This window comes from Macaca mulatta, chromosome 13 (assembly GCF_049350105.2).
Source record: "Macaca mulatta isolate MMU2019108-1 chromosome 13, T2T-MMU8v2.0, whole genome shotgun sequence".
NCBI lineage: Eukaryota > Metazoa > Chordata > Mammalia > Primates > Cercopithecidae > Macaca > Macaca mulatta.
In genome coordinates, this window is record NC_133418.1 from 41,398,491 (window position 1) to 41,415,768 (window position 17,278).

The window sequence follows — 17,278 nt, forward strand, 5'->3', positions numbered from 1 at the left end:
TCAGCCTCCCTAGTAGATGGGATTACAGATGCGCACCGCCATACCCAGCTCATTTTTTGTATTTTAGTAGAGACGGGGTTTCACCATGTTGACCAGGATGGTCTCGATCTCCTGACCTCGTGATCTGCCCGCCTTGGCCTCCCAAAGTGCTAGGATTACAGGCGTGAGCCAGCGTGCCTGGACAATTATATTTTATCATTACATGGGATGTATACACAAGTTCCAGAAAGATTCTTCTACTTTTCATTAATCTTTTAAAGTTCCTGATCAGTATAGACTGAAAATGTATTAACCATAACAATGTATCCATTAAAGACGTTATAAAAGTTCAGTTTATACTAGGAAAGGAAACACATTGACTTCATTGCACACTAACTTGGAAATTACAGCTGTGGATTTATTCTTGAGAGAGGACACAGGGAAGAGAAGTAAACACATGGACCCTGGCAAGTATTGAGACAGCCAGGTGGGAAGGCGTCCCCAAAGAAACTCCAACCAGCCTGCTCACTGGGAGGAGTGAGAACTGGGGTGGAGCCATAGAAGTTCATGCCATTTGCAGTGGGAAAGAGTCCGGCCCCTCCTCTTCCTAAATGGAACCTGGGATTCCATCTGCAAGGTGGGAAGCACACTAGCAGAACTCTGGTCTTGCAGAGAGTCCCTGTTTCCTTTTTTTTTTTTTTTTTTCCTTTTTGCCCAATTAATTTCATTTTTCTCCCCCTTCAAATAATCTGTGAGCCTAATTCTTTACGGCCATGTGACAAGGACCCAGCTTTCAGCTGAACTAAGGAGGAGAGTCCTACAACAGTATGGATATGAGACACTAAGGGTTACTAAGTAATAAATGATGGTCAGGGAAAGAAAAATCAGCATTGTAATTTCAGTGGTCAATATGTCTGTAAAATCAGGATGAGAAGAAGAAACAGTGCTAATTTTGTTTTTTTCCTAATAGAATGTATTTTTTTTCTCCTTGTTCTTCATTGTTTCTTTTTACAAAGTACACAAATGAGGATAAAATATATATTTAAAAAAGTGAGCTGAAGTCATCAACAGTCTAAGTTCAAAGTGTAAGGAAAAGGTTCAAAGCTTTTTGTTGTTTTTCTTTTACAGCAATAATGTAGTAATTCTTTAAATAAGTTCTGCACTTGACAGCATGGCACATATCTCTAGTTATTTAAAAAAAAATACAGAATTAGTGTGTGGTCATTTGTACCTCATTAGATTATTCACTAATGCCTGCCCTTTAAATTAAAAGCCATATAATTACTGTTGCCATTTAATGAAGTTGCATAATATGTTAGTCATTCAATTAGTATACTTTCTTTTAAATTCACCAGGAGTTCAACAGAAAGTATTTTGTCTCATTTATCTGATAGAACACATGGTGGTAAATGGACAACTGTGAGGTATGTAACTCAATGACCCTCTGCGTGGTCAATGAATTATTCATTTCGGTGAAAAAGATTAGTTTAAATGCTTATTAAATCCCATGGAAAAGGGAGAGGGCTTGTAAATTTCTTCAGAGATGACATAAGACTTTCTATCACTGCACAGGCATTGCCTGACTTACCAACTGGTCCATGAGATAAGAATTGTCTCTATTAATTCAAGACTCACCACAGTGTAATTTCTGAAAGAAAAAAAAGTTGTTTCTATTTTTATATATATATTTCTCATTACTTATGTCTAAACTCAGTTTCTTATACCTACCACATACAATACACATTCCAGAGATAATAAATTAAACCATTCTTTTGTTACATGATAAATCACTCTTATGCTTCAAAACATAGGTCACCAGTTGCCATTTGATAAAGTCTTTATTATAAATTCATCCCCATGAATATAACTAAAATTTCTTCTCTTGTATATTTGTTTTGCCCGGCTTAGGAAAGAAATAAGTGCATCTATTAATAAGAAAAATAGACTAAGAAGGTTTCTAAAATGTCCTGACCCTTTAGGTTAATGTGTGACCATGAGATTTGCTTGAGTTGAAATGTGAATGGATGTACTAAGTATTACTTCCATGCAAATGGCTTAAGAGTTGAGAGGCTATTTGTCTTGCTCTCGCTTTTGTTCTTGTGCTCTCTCTCATTTTCTACTGCTATGGTAATTATAGAAACACGAGTCAAGAGGAAACTCCACTAGGCTGGATCCATGATGGATTGAAATGAACAGAACCAAATACTCGGCTGTTGCTAAATGCATAGTATGAGTGAGAAATAAATTTAGCACTACTGGGGCACTCAGATTATGGGATCGTTTGTTAGGGAAACCTAATTTTGTGTAGCCAGACTACCAAACGCATTTTTATAACCCTACCCTACCTAGCTCCCATCCTGTTTTACTTTCCTCTTTAACACTTAACATTTTCCAAAACCTACTGCATTTTTCTTATTAAAGTATATTTTGTTGATTTGTTTTTCATTCTCCTCCCAACAGCAAGAATAAAACTGAACCAGAGGGATGCAGGGACTATAAAATATTATTGGTATTTGAGAAATAGCTATATGCTAAATAATCTAACTATTGACTATTAAGTGAATATATGGGTATTAAATTTAACTTTTTAATTATTTTTTTACTTTACAGAAGATAAAAGTAAAGTTAAAGACCTGTGCTGTCCAATTGGAAGTCAGTAGACAATGTCGCTATTTGAGTAAACTAAAAATTTTAAAAATTAATTAAAAATGTGTTTCCTCAGTCACACATAGCCAGATGTCAAGTTTAGTTTCACTTGGCCATGAGGCTCAAGAGCATCATGGAGTTCATCAGTGGCCACTGTAGCAATCAGTGCAGATATAGAATATTTCCATCACTGTAGGACATTCTATTGTACAACACCTGTTGTTGACAACAGTAAGAAAGAGGAGAGAAACTGTCACAAGATGAAGCAACTTTATCAAATGATGGTTGGTGTGTGCAATTATTACTAAGTACATTCAAGTTAGAAGAAAAAAATACAGTTAAGGATGTATGTAAAAATTGAGTGCTGACAACCAAAAGAGCAGAAATAACTTCCAAAGTGGCAGTTATTTTTTTTTTATTAATATACTTTAAGTTCTAGGGTACATGTGCACAAGCATGTGCCATGTTGGTGTGCTGCACCCATCAACTCATCATTTATATTAGGTGTATCTCCTAATGCTATCCCTCCCCTGCCCCCCATCCCACAACAGGCCCCAGTGTGTGTGATGTTCGCCTCCTTGTGTCCAAGGGTTTTCATTGTTCAATTCCCACCTATGAGTGAGAACATGCGGTGTTTGATTTTCTGTTCTTGTGATAGTTTGCTGAGAATGATGGTTTCCAGCTGCATCCATGTCCCTACAAAGGACACAAACTCATCCTTTTTTATGGCTGCATAGTATTCCATGGTGTATTATGTGCATTTTCTTAATCCGGTCTATCTTTGATGGACATTTGGGTTGGTTCCAAGTCTTTGCTATCGTGAATAGTGCCACAGTAAACATACATGTGCATGTGTCTTTATAGCAGCATGATTTATAACCCTTTGAGTATATCCCCAGTAATGGGATGGCTGGGTCAAATGGTATTTTCTAGTTCTAGATTCTTGAGGAATCGCCACACCGTCTTCCACAATGGTTGAACTAGTTTACAGTCCCACCAACAGTGTAAAGTGTTCCTATTTCTCTACATCCTCTCCAGCACCTGTTGTTTCCTGACTTTTTAATGATCGCCATTCTAACTGGTATGAGATGGTATCTCATTGTGGTTTTGATTTGCATTTCTCTGATGGTGAGTGATGATGAGCATTTTTTCATGTGTCTGTTGCGAAGAATATGAACAGACACTTCTCAAAAGAAGACATTTAGGCAGTTATTTTTTAATTGAGAATGCAGGAAATTGCAGAGAAAACACAGTGCAATGTTTAAGGCTATGAACTCTTTGCCACCATTCTGTGTGGCTACTACCTCTGTGCTTTAGAAAATTTACCTCAGTATGCCTTGGTTTTCTCTTGTAAAACAACAATGATAACAGTAGTTTCAAGATTAAATGCAAAAAAAAAAAAACAGAAAGAAAAAAGAAAAACTTGTTTTTTTTGAGATGCAATCTCGCTCTGTCACCCAGCAGGCTGGAAGTGCAGTGGTGCAATCTCAGCTCACTGCAGCCACCACCTCCCAGATTCAAGCAATTCTCCTGCCTCAGTCTCCTGAGTAGCTGGGACAACAGGCATGTGTCATCACGTCCGGCTAATTTTTTGTATTTTTAGTAGAGACTCGGTTTCACTGTGTTAGCCAGGATGGTTTCAATCTCCTGACCTCGTGATCTGCCTGCCTTGGCCTCCCAAAGTGTTGGGATTACAGGCGTGAGCCACAGCATCCAGCCTTTTATTATTATCATCATTATTATTATTATTTAGACGGAGTTTCACTCTTATCGCCCAGGCTAGAGTGCAGTGGCACCACCTCGGCTCAGAGCAACCTCTGTCTCCCAGGTTCAAGTGATTCTCTGGTCTCAGCCTCCCGAGTAGCTGGGATTGCAGGTGCTGGCCAGCATGCTTGGCTAATTTTTGTATTTTTAGTAGAGATGGAGTTTTACCATGTTGGCCAGGCTGGTCTCGAACTCCTGACCTCAGGTGATCCACCCACCTTGTATTTCCAAAGTGCTGGGATTACAGGCGTGAGCCACTACGCCCGGCAAAAAACTCTTAAAATTGAGAATAGTACTTGGGTATCTGAAAGAGACAAGTTGTAGACAACAATGAAACTATGTTGATGAATTGTTGATAGCACTAGAGAGGTTATTTGCGTTCGTTCCTTTGTTTTGTTCAAGCACATACATACATGATTGTTCACACATACAATGTGTGAATTGAGCAAGCTAGTGTGAGCTGCATTCTCAAATGAAGCAAAGTCCACCGTGTTTATTAGATCAGCAGGAAACTAGGTAATTTGGGGACATCAGATTGAAGAATACGGGAGATTTAGTGTGTACTGTCTTGCATTCACCACAGGAAAAGTGAAAGCAGAGACAAATTAAGAACTTTGCTCAATCTTTCCAAAGTTCTCTGTGCTAATATATACTCAAAATAGCAATTAATACATCTTTTGAATAAATTAAATTATTTATATGAATCTATTGCAGGAGTTTAAAATAATTCTCATTCATTTACTAAACATGTATGTGAATATTTTTAACTTTAAAAGTATTGCATTAAACAATTAATAGTCCTTCAAGTAATCTTTAGATTCAAAGCCAGACACAACAGATCCTAGATTTTAAAAACTATGTTTACTCCGTTAGGTAGTTGTTATTTTCTGCTATTAGAGAGACTATACAATCTTCTACAGACACTTCAAATCCTTAGAGCTATACTCAAGCAGAAATTTATTTTGTAGGTTCTAATATCTAGCAGACCCTTAAAAATAAGCATTGCTGTTAAAACTAAAATTCAGATTTGAATGAAAAAATTAAATATCTTAATATAGAAATGCATATTTTATCTGTTGTATGTGTAGGGTAGAAGAAAATAGATAGCTAATAGTAGGACAAAATAACAAAGGGCTGCATAGAGGCTAAATTTCCTCTTGAGAAAAAAAGTAGGTGGCTTGAAGATATGTTTTTTTATATCATCTCCTAACTAATACAAGAACATAAAGGCACAGATAGTTTGGCATGATTACTTTTGAATCTCACATATCTGGTTTCCAAATCACAATCTTGAATATTAGATATCCCCAACAATATATGTTTATGTGATATAATTATTTCAAATGTCTTTTGGTAATATGTCCATAATATGCAGAAGCCAATAATTTAAAATTGCACATTTGTAAGCCTGGGCTAATACTAAACTTTTACACATTCTGAGATTCCCAACTAAATGGTTTTTGGAATAGAATTATTGAATTCTATCACTCCAAAGCTACTGAAGAAGGATTATAGCTACTGCAGAGAAGTGTAAAATGTTGCAACTCCGGAGTATTCTGAACTCTTATCTTTCCCATCTATGGTTTTCCAGGAGTCCAAAAGAAAGGCTGGATATTTATCAAGAAAAATACATACATAAATACCTGCACATGCACGCACGTGCGCACACACACACACACAATTTTCTGTAGAGAAAAAAGCTATTGGTTTTATCAAATTAATTTTCCACACAATTCACTATTGCTTATAGTGACTCATCTCTCTTATATTCCACTGATACAGATGTAAGTCTAAATAAACATCTTTGCCATTAAAACATGAAGATATGTTCTATGGTTTAAGATTGTTTACTGTTATTTCATATCCATGAATGGTTATTAATAGTTTCTGGAAAATCAGAGAGAAGTATAAATATGGGAATACTGACATCATTAAGTGATCTCAAAGATGTAACAAACATTCTGTTTAATTACCTTTGCAGTGGTAATTAATCCCAAATAAAAATCATATTTAATTTGATATAAAATAGGAGCTCATCTGTTAGCTCCTCCTAGGGAACAAGACTGGTTAAAATACAATGTTGTTTGTATAAATATTGCCACAACCCTGGGCACAATAGACATTTAATGATTTTGATGTCTATGAAGATGAAGACAACTAGGACGATGATGTTATACTAACTCATAAAGCAAATGTTCAACATTTTTAAAAAGCTTTCTATATACTTGTACATACTCAAATGACAAAGTATGTTTGGGTTTTGTATTTGTGTAATCAAACCACTTTAACATTAATGTAGTTTTCCATCTATATGAGATATCTTTGTATTATATACCACTCAGTGAAGGAAAAATAAACAAGAAAAAATATATTGGGGTGCTGGAAAGAGAAGAATAAAATAGAAGCAAATGTTATATTTTCAAACACCACATATTAAAGGTAAAGTTGTAGTAAATAATATATGAAGTTTTAGAGATAAAATACTAGCTCGATTATTTTTAATTATAACACCTAAAATAACAAAAAAGAAGCATAAATAAAACTAAGAAATTAAATGAAACAAGGCATTAATATTAACTAAAGTAAACATCTGTATAAACAAACACAGACTTAGCTTTAGACTTAAACTTACATGGTTATAATCATATAAATTAATTATTATATTAGACGTTATCTTCATACGAAATTTTGAGAGCGAGGGTGTTTGTATTTTTTAGGGAGGAGAAGCTGTTACAGGAACTAAGTGCTCCACTTGAATTGATAAAACATGAAATAGTCTCATTTTAGAAGTATTGAAGCAAATGCCATCAACAGTTGGAAACATCGAGTTGCTCATGAGGATTTAGTTGCTAATTTAACTGTCTTCACTTCTTCTACCTATAATGTTTCTTTCTCTTCTTATTCCAACATAGACATACACATATTCAGATTACCAGTTGTAACTAGATTGTGAAGAAACAGGGAATCTCTATGTTGACTATATACTTTAAGTCTTAGTTTTTAAACAATAATAATGTCAATCTGTTTAAATGGCTAGTGGGAAATTGAAAAGGAAAAGAGAACTATGTGGCACAGCAAAATCTGTGAGAAGAAGACGCTCAGACACAGTGACTGATTGGTCAGTAACAGGGTGATGGTCAGACACTACCCACTTGGTAAGATACAAGGAACAGAGAGACTTGTGGAGGTAAGATTGTAGGTAGAAAGGCAGGTTGTTGTATAAGAATGAAGCTATCACCCAGGTGCGGTAGTTCATGCCTGTAATCCCAGCACTTTGAGAGGCCAAGGTGCATCACTTGAGGCCAGAAGTTCGAGAGCAGCCTGGGCAATATTGTGAAACCCCATCTCTAGTAAAAATACAAAAATTAGCTGGGTGTGGTGGCACGTGCCTGTATTCTCAGCTTCCCCAAATTCTGAGACACAAGAATCAATTGAATCTGAAAGGCAGAGGTTGCAGTGAGTGAAGATCATATCACTGCACTCCAGCTTGGGCAACAGAATGAGACTCTCAAAAAAAAAAAAAAAAAAAAAAAGAAGTCTGTAGTCTATACATCTGACAAAGGACTAATATCCAAAATCTATAAGGAACTCAAATAAATCAGCAAGAAAAAAACAAATAATCCCATCAAAAAGTGAGCTAAGAACATGAATAGACAATTCTCAGGAGAAGATATACAAAAGGCCAACCAGCATATGGAAAACTGCTTAACATCACAAATGATCAGGGAAATGCAAATCAAAACCACAATGTGATACCACCTCACTCCTGCAAGGATGGCCATAATAAAACAATAAAAAAAAAATAGATGTTAGCATGGATGGAGTGGAAAGGGAACACTTCTGCACTGCTGGGGGAGGAATGTAAACTAGTACAACCACCATGGAAAGTAGTGTGGAGATTCCTTAGAGAACTAAAAGCAATACTACCATTTGATCCTGAATCCCACTACTGGGTATCTATTCAGAAGAAAATAACACATTGTATTAAAAAGATATTTGTACCTGCATGTTTATAGCAGCATGATTTGCAATTACAAACATATGGAATCAGCCCAAATCCCCATCAATCAACAAGTAGATAAAGAAGGTGTGGGATATATATATATATATATATATATTTATATACTTCATGAAATACTACTCAACCATAAAAAGAAATGAAATAATGGCATTTGCAGCAACCTGGATGGAGTTGAAGACTATTATTCTAAGTGAAGTAACTCAGGAATGGATAAGCAAATATCGTATCTTCTCAGCCATATGGCAGCTAAGCTATGAGGACGCAAAGGCACAAGAATGATACGTTGGACTTTGGGGACTGGTGGGGGTGGCAAGGGATAAAAGACTACCCATTAGGAACAGTGTATACTGCTCAGTTGATGGGTGCACCAGAATCTCAAGAATCACCGCTAAAGAATTTATTCTTGTAACCAAACACCACCTGTTCCTCAAAAATTTATTGAAATAAAAAATAAAATAAATAAATAAGGAAAATAAAAGAAGGTATCTTCCATTACTTTCCTGGGACATATGACTTGGAGCTGTCTTCTGAGAGTCAGCGTAGGACATGTGGTTATGAATGCTGAGAGGAGAGAGAAACTGAAGGCTCCATGAAGACAGACCCTGCCCCTCCCATTCTTTGTAATCTCTGCAATATTACATCATGCCGTGCATATGAGTGGTCAATAAATGGTTGTTGGAAGAGTATGTGAAGAGACAAAATATCCCTGAGAAAAAGAGCAAAACTAATTCTAACTGAGCAAACATACAAACTTTAACAGGTTTGTTGACAACATCGAGGCTTCAATTCTTTTTTTTTTTTTTTTTTTTTTAATTTTCTCTGTGGTACTTTTTATTCTATCTTTATATAGGTCTTTCAAACCTTCTGAAAAGTAAAAGGAGGGCCAGCTTCATAAACTTACTTCTAGAGACTTTGTCTAGTAGACATTGTCTTACTTCAGCTTCATAAGCTTACTTCTAAAGAGATATTGTCAGCAACCTGTAGACTTGCCAGGACCCTGCATGCTCAGGAGAGCCAGAATTTGGTTGAGTACTCTGCTGTTACATGTTGAAATCCTCAAAGATTTTTGAAGAAGGAATCCGACGTTTTTATTTTGCATGTGGTCCCAGTAGCACTGTAGCCAGTCATCATTAAGGTATCAAGAGCAGAAACGTTTCCTGCCATTGGAAGCTTATTTCCTTGTAGTGTCCAGTTTTAAAATCAATGCTCTTTGTATTGCATTGTTCAACCAAAAATGTTTGCGGTGTTTTTGTACCATAACCTGTTTTGTGTCTTTACATCTTACCACATGAATATCATAAGCACCACTATTATCAAATATAGATTTCCATTATACCGTGTTATATAATTAGAGTTGAATATACTTAAAATAAAATATACTTAGTCAATATTTGAAGACTTTATTTTCCTTTTCCACACATCTTTCCCTCATATATCTGTGATTTTGAACTTTAATTTTTAACTTTTTGTGACAGAAACCTTTATGAAAAGAGGATTTAAGTTATAGAGTCTCTCCCCAAATACACATATCATGTTTATAACTATTATATACTGTAAGATATACTATTTGTTGGCTCCCAATATATGAATTCACATTGAGAAAGTCTGTAAGGAGAAATATCCACTATTCCTGCTGATTATGTGCTCTTCTCTGCTTTACGCTTTATTCACTCTGAGTCTTCACTAAATAAGACACAACTATTAGGTTGGAGCAAAGGTAATTGTGGGTTTTGCCATTACTTTTGTGCCAACCTAATAATAAAATTGTACCTAATACAGAACTCAATGAGAGAGGGAGAATTCAAGTTCAGGGTTCATATTTGAAGTTCTGAATTTCACCAAAGACGTATTCAAAGAAAAAACAGTCTTGCACTTTAAAATTGATACCCCTCTCACCTTACTCAATTTATTTGCTAACTTTTTACCACTTGTAAACACTTACATTGCTGAGTATAAATACATTTCTCTTCAGAAAAAATCTGAGATTTGGAACTGCTGCTCTCTTACAAAATATATTTCTACAAAGGGAATGGATTTGGGAAGGAAAGCTAAATCCTTTCTGAGGAACTGCATTTTGTCACATGCAGTGATTTATTCTGTCAGGAAAATAGATTCTTTGAAGTACTGTAAGCCCTGTTGGCAAGGAAATTCATTTAGTCAAAAACTTTAATCTATCTTGGTGACAAAATTTTCTCTTTAATTTATTGCTTAAAAATTGACTTTTATAACTTCTATTCACTTTTGCAAAAAAGGTGTGTTATATTATGACATGATGATTTTAGGTCACAGAAATATTTGGTCACTATACAGGAATTAAGATTTTGTATATTTAAAATGAATAGTTAGCTTTGATGTAAAATATGTATTTTCCTCTAAAATATGTAACACTTTATTTTTCTCCTTATCAACAATTTATCTCTAAGGCTGCAGATCTTGAAACAACCACAATATTCTTTAATGACATAATGGATTTTTTTATGTAAAACCAAGTTTTCATATTCTGTTAAACAAAAAAAGTACAGTTATGCTCTTTAAGTTAAATTTTTCCCCTAAGTCACAGTACTTTTCCCCATAGGATAAGTTTTAAATGTGTTGGGTTGGCATTCTGATTCAGGAAAATCATGTATGAACACTTTTGAGACTAGCAGTACCCTCATTTCTTCCTCATTTCTGAGCTAATTTAGAAGGCTTATGCTCTTAACATGTAGACAATAATACATTATAATAAAATTGTTTTTCTCTATTATCATGGGTATTTTATTTGAAGGATTTAGAATATTATTCTGAGTAGAGGCCTACAGGTTTTAGCAGACTGCTAAGAGTCTATAAAACAAATAAACAAAAAAATTAAGAACCTCTGCTATACAATGTCTCTTTAGAAGTAAGTTTATGAAATGGCTTCTGTACACATCCTTATGCAAAGATCAAAGTCATTTACATGTTGCATTGAATTCAGTCTTTGTTCTTGGCTCAGTGAAGACCATAACTTTATATGTGATGTGATAAATATATTATTTTCTTTCTTTCAGGATTTGCAGCACTGAGCCTTTCAGCATATATAGCCATATCAATAGAAGTTATGTCTTGAGCTTAAACACCCAGGCCAATAATGTTGTATATCTTGGCCCTGATTAGTCCCATTTTTATGCAGGGTCTTCCCTTTCTTAAGGTCTGGCAAGCCAAGCCTAGGCCCTTCAGGATTAGTCTCCTAGCTACATAATGCCACTGAATCATTTTCTCTAGTACTCATGGGTGTCGTTAAGAATGGACTGGAGATGAGTTTCACGATACCACCCCATTAAATCTTTTAAAAGTCAAACAGGACCTTCCATTTGCAGGTGTGTCAGCTCAGCTAAGAGAGTTGTGAGATACCAGGAAAACAGCAGTGCTCTAGACACTATTCCTGCCTCCGGAACAATTTCCTATGCCAGAGATATCTCATCATCCTTTTTGTTTGTTTGTTTCGGACAGTCTCATTCTGCCGCCAGGCTGAAGTGCAGTGGGGTCATCTCGGCTCACTGCTACCTCTGCCTCCAGGGTTCAAGCGATTCTCTTGCCTCAGCCTCCAGAGTAGCTGGGACTACAGGTGCGTCCCACCACGCCCAGCTAATTTTTGTATTTCTAATGGAGACGGGGTTTCACCATGTTAGCCAGGAAGATTTCGATCTCTTGACCACCCACCTCGGCCTCCCAAAGTGCTGGGATTAATTACCACCCCCAGCCTCATCATCTTTTCTGTAGACAGGCTTGTATTAGGACACATAAAACATCAAGTTTTTAAAAAGGGCCATTTTGTTTGAATATCTGATAGTAGAAGAATAGAAGAAAGCATTAATTTTTCTGTGGGATTGCAGTCTGCTATTTAAAAATCGACTGGGCCTCAAAGCACTCTAAACCCCATGTAGGTTGAGCCTAACTGCTATGAGGTGCCTGCTATTACTATCTGCAGACTCTGCTAGGGCTAGGGACAATGGCATGCTCTTCTATGAGATGCTAGATACTTACCTAAAATCTGAAATAAAATACTGATATTTGCAACAGCAGTTTGGGAAAATGCTCAGAAACTGTCTTCAAGACGAACTGGTGATTGTTGAACTATAACCTGCCAATTTTTAACTCCAAACTCAGATTGCTTGATAACAGTGGAACTATCCAAGGTCATACTATCTATGTGTAACCCATCAATAATATTAATTCACATACCACTTATGTTACCTGGGCCCTTGACCTGACTGGAACTCCAGCAAGCTACTGAAGAACGATACACCTCAATTACACTGATTTTCTAGCATCATGCTTACCAGTTTCCCCTTCATACTTGCTGTCTCTTTGACTAGCAGGTTAAGAGTTGCACTCACACTGGAGTAACAGATTTATTCCCTGGGAACTATTTTTCTACCAAGTTGTGTAAAACCCCAAGACCTTTGAAAGTGTGGTTACTTTAATATTCAAGGAGAACTCTCCATGTGAAAAGTTATTGATTCTTCCCTCAAAGACAAAAAATGGATAATTCTGATTCAGTTGGAATTACCCACATGATTACCACTGTACCTCAATTTGTTTTGTAAATTTGGATAAGAATAGCACCTATTCTGCAGGGTTATTCTAAGGATTAAATAAAATAACATTTGTAATGTTCTTAGAGTAGCTCCTGAGACATGGTTAAGTGTCCTTTATTGCTGGTTTTGTTGTTTCTGAATTATTTTAGTTATCATTATTTGTTATTATTATTTATTCTCATTACTATGGGACAGGCTAGACCAAAGTCATATATTATTGATGTTATTAAATTGGTTCTACAGAACACTACAACCTTATCAGTATCAGAGAATGTGTTTAGTAATGAACATGGCTTTCCAGTTTAGGCCATGATCAGCATGAAAGTGATGGTGTGACTTTGGACTTAGACAATGTCCTGATGATATACCAACTTTGATTATGAATGTTGTGCATGGCATTTAAGTTTGTTCCCATTGTCTGTTAAACGTCATTGTGACTCACTTACCAGATAAACCTCTTATAATTCTAGGTTCAGAGAAAGTACATTCTGTAGCATTCATGCCGTAATAATAAATTTGGAAAAGATGATAGGTTTGAGGAAGAGACATGTGGGGGGACCCATGGGCAATTGAAACAATAGGGTATTTCCTGTTCTTTAGCCATAATTATTGGTTTCTCCAGAAAAATCATGGTTTATATTTATGTGGTTTTGTGTGTGTGTGTGTGTTTTTTTTTTTTTTTTTTTTTTTTTTTTTTTTTTTTTTTTTTTTTTTGAGACAAGGTCTCGCTGTGTCACCCAGGCTGGAGTGCGGTGATGTGAACTGAGCTCATTGCAAACTCCGCCTCCCAGGTTCATGCCATTCTCCTTCCTCAGCCTCCTGAGTAGCTGGGACTACAGAGGCTCACCACCAAGCCCGGCTAATTTCTTTTTGTATTTTTATTAGAGACGGGGTTTCACTGGGTAGCCAGGATGGTCTTGATCTCCTAAATCAAGGAGATCCACCTGATTGTGATCCACCCACCTCGGCCTCCCAAAGTGCTCGGATTACAGGCGTGAGCCACCGTGCCCGGCCTATGTTTATGGTTTTTTAATTAACTCTAGAAATTTAATTTTTTGAACAGTTACACAGTTACACATATCTTTATTAAATTTATAAATGTCTATTTTATTTCCTCATGCTCCATGATTCCTCCATAATTCCTATATTTTCTACCTTTGTTATATGGTGAATATTTTTCATGTCATTAATTTGAAAGGCATTTTAATTTGCAAAGTATTTTGTCTTTGTGCTTTGGTACTAGATTTGGAGCTTTACCTAATATGTATAAATGTATATATTTACCTTTATACACCTCCTTCATGAGTCTGGTAATGTCTTTTATAACTGTAGTTTACTTTAAATGTATCTTTCTAAACCATTCAATTTCAAAAACACAATACAACATTTGGAAAATGCATTGAGAGAAAAATTATTTAGTCCCTATGTAGTCATGTTTTCTGTTCACTCCTTGCACTAATTTTGTAAATTCATTCATTCTGAAGTTTTGGCTTTGCTCTGTAATTGTCAACATTAAATGGCATTTTTTAAATAAGATATTTTATCTTTCTGATTACTAGACACATCATTGTTTTTGCTTTTTAACCATAATCACACACATCAATATCATCATTTAAGCTGAAGTGTATCTTTAGCTGTATTAAATGCACTGTGGTAATTATTTTATACAAAAGCTTCAAAATTTATGGACTCTTTTGTTTGGTTAATTTGTCCTTATCTAGGATCTCCATGGGAATAGTAGCAGAGACAGATTTCATCATGACTTGCCCAGTGGCACTGTGTATCTGTTAACTTCATGAGAAACAATGATTTGGTAGAATATATCCTGAGAATTGAGCTCTTGAAAGATGCTATCTTGTCAATTAATTGTGTAGAAAACATAAAAAATAACCTCATTTTCCCATTTTAGTTAACCTTTTTTATGTAAGTAAATGCTTACTCACTTCATTTGAAAAAAACTAAACTTTCCAAATTGCTTGTTAATCTTTCTAGAGAAAATAAAAAACCTCCTTTTTTGTCCCACTAATCTACATCTACTTGTGTTTGAGAAAAGTTCCTACATGTATATATATTTTTCCACAAGTGATTATATGGTTCAATATTTGAATATCAGTCAAGGTGTTCCACAATGTCAACAGATAAATTCAAACAAAATCTAGTCATGTCAACTGATGTAGAAAAGTCTTTTGACAATATTCAACATTTGTTTATGAAAAAGCTCTCAGGAAAATAGAGATGAACTGCCTCAAACTGGTAAATAACATTTACAAAATCTATAGGTAACATTATAATTAATGAAGAATAACTGAGTGATTTTTTTCCCCTAAGATCAGTAACAATGTCTGCTAGTAGCAAAGTCTCTCAGTTTTCTTTGGCCTGAAAATGTCTTGTTTTCCCTTCATTCCTCAATAATATTTTTGCTTAATATAGAATTCTGGGCTGATAGTTCTTGAAGCAGTTGAAAAATGTTATGCAGTTTTAGTCTAGCTTCCACGGTTTCTGTCGAAATCTGTCATTTGTATTGTTCTTCTATAGGTAATGAATCAGTTCTTTCTGCCTGCTTTCAAGATTTTTATTTTGTTTTTTAGTTTTCACACATTTAACTGTGAATGTTTGTTAGCAAGGATTTCTTGAAGTTTATATTTGGAGTTTACTAAAATTCTTGAATCTATTTTTTTTGTCTTTATGCTAAATTTGCGATATTTTCAGCTATGTTTTTAAAGTTCTTTTTGACTCCAATGACATGTAAGTTAGATACTTGTATAATTCAACATGCTCCTAAAACTCTGCTTAATGTTGATTAATGTATCTCTATGATTAATTTCTATTTTTTTTTCCTTCAATTTCACTGATACTCCATCCTTTCCATTTTGTCACTGAGGCAGAATTGAAGTTATGTTTTGTCTGCTGTATTTCTCAGATCTAAACTGTGTCTTTATATTTCCTACTGATTTGATGAGATTTTACATTTTTAAATTTGTTTTAAATATGTTTGTAACTTCTCACTGATATATTTTTACATTGCCTACTTGAAAATTTTTGTCAGATATTTCTAACATCTGTGTCATTTCCATATTGGCCTCTGTTGATTACTTTTTCTCATTCAAGTTGCGATCTTTGTTTTTCTTTGTAACGTGAATGACTCTTTTTTTTTTTTTCAAATGGATATTTGTTTTTGATTATTTTTCTTTTTTTAAAAAATTTATTTATTATTATTATACTTTAAGTTGTAGGGTACATGTGCATAACGTGCAGGTTTGTTACATATGTATACTTGTGCCATGTTGGTGTGCTGCACCCATCAACTTGTCATTTACATCAGGTATAACTCCCAATGCAATCCCTCCCCCCTCCCCCCTCCCCATGACAGGCCCCTGTGTGTGATGTTCCCCTTCCTGAGTCCAAGTGATCTCATTGTTCAGTTCCCACCTATGAGTGAGAACATGCGGTGTTTGGTTTTCTGTTCTTGTGATAGATTGCTAAGAATGATGGTTTCCAACAAATTTACAAGAAAAAAACAAACAACCCCATCAAAAAGTGGGCAAAGGATATGAACAGATATTTCTCAAAAGAAGACATTCATACAGCCAACAGACACATGAAAAAATGCTCATCATCACTGGCCATCAGAGAAATGCAAATCAAAACCACAATGAGATACCATCTCACACCAGTTAGAATGGCGATCATTAAAAAGTCAGGAAACAACAGGTGCTGGAGAGGATGTGGAAAAATAGGAACACTTTTACACTGTTGGTGGGATTGTAAACTAGTTCAACCATTATGGAAAACAGTATGGCGATTCCTCAAGGATCTAGAACTAGATGTACCATATGACCCAGCCATCCCATTACTGGGTATATACCCAAAGGATTATAAATTATGCTGCTATAAAGACACATGCACTCGTATGTTTATTGCAGCACTATTCACAATAGCAAAGACTTGGAATCAACCCAAATGTCCATCAGTGACAGATTGGATTAAGAAAATGTGGCACATATACATCATGGAATACTACGTGAATGACTCTTAATTGAACTCTGAACATTTTGTGTGTTACATTATGAGAATCTGTATCTTCTAAAAATACTGTTTTACCTGCACTTTCAGACACTGTTTTTGGAGCAGAAGGGGGTGCTACCTAGTTGCTGCCACCTAAGAGAGGAATTCTAGGTTCGCCTTTTGACTTTCGTTGACACATGAGAGGGAGAGGAAATCCTTGCTTACTGCTCCGTGGGAATAGTTCAGGCTTCCCACTATGTCTCCACTAATACTTCCCTGGATGAGAAGGCAAAGGCGACAATGT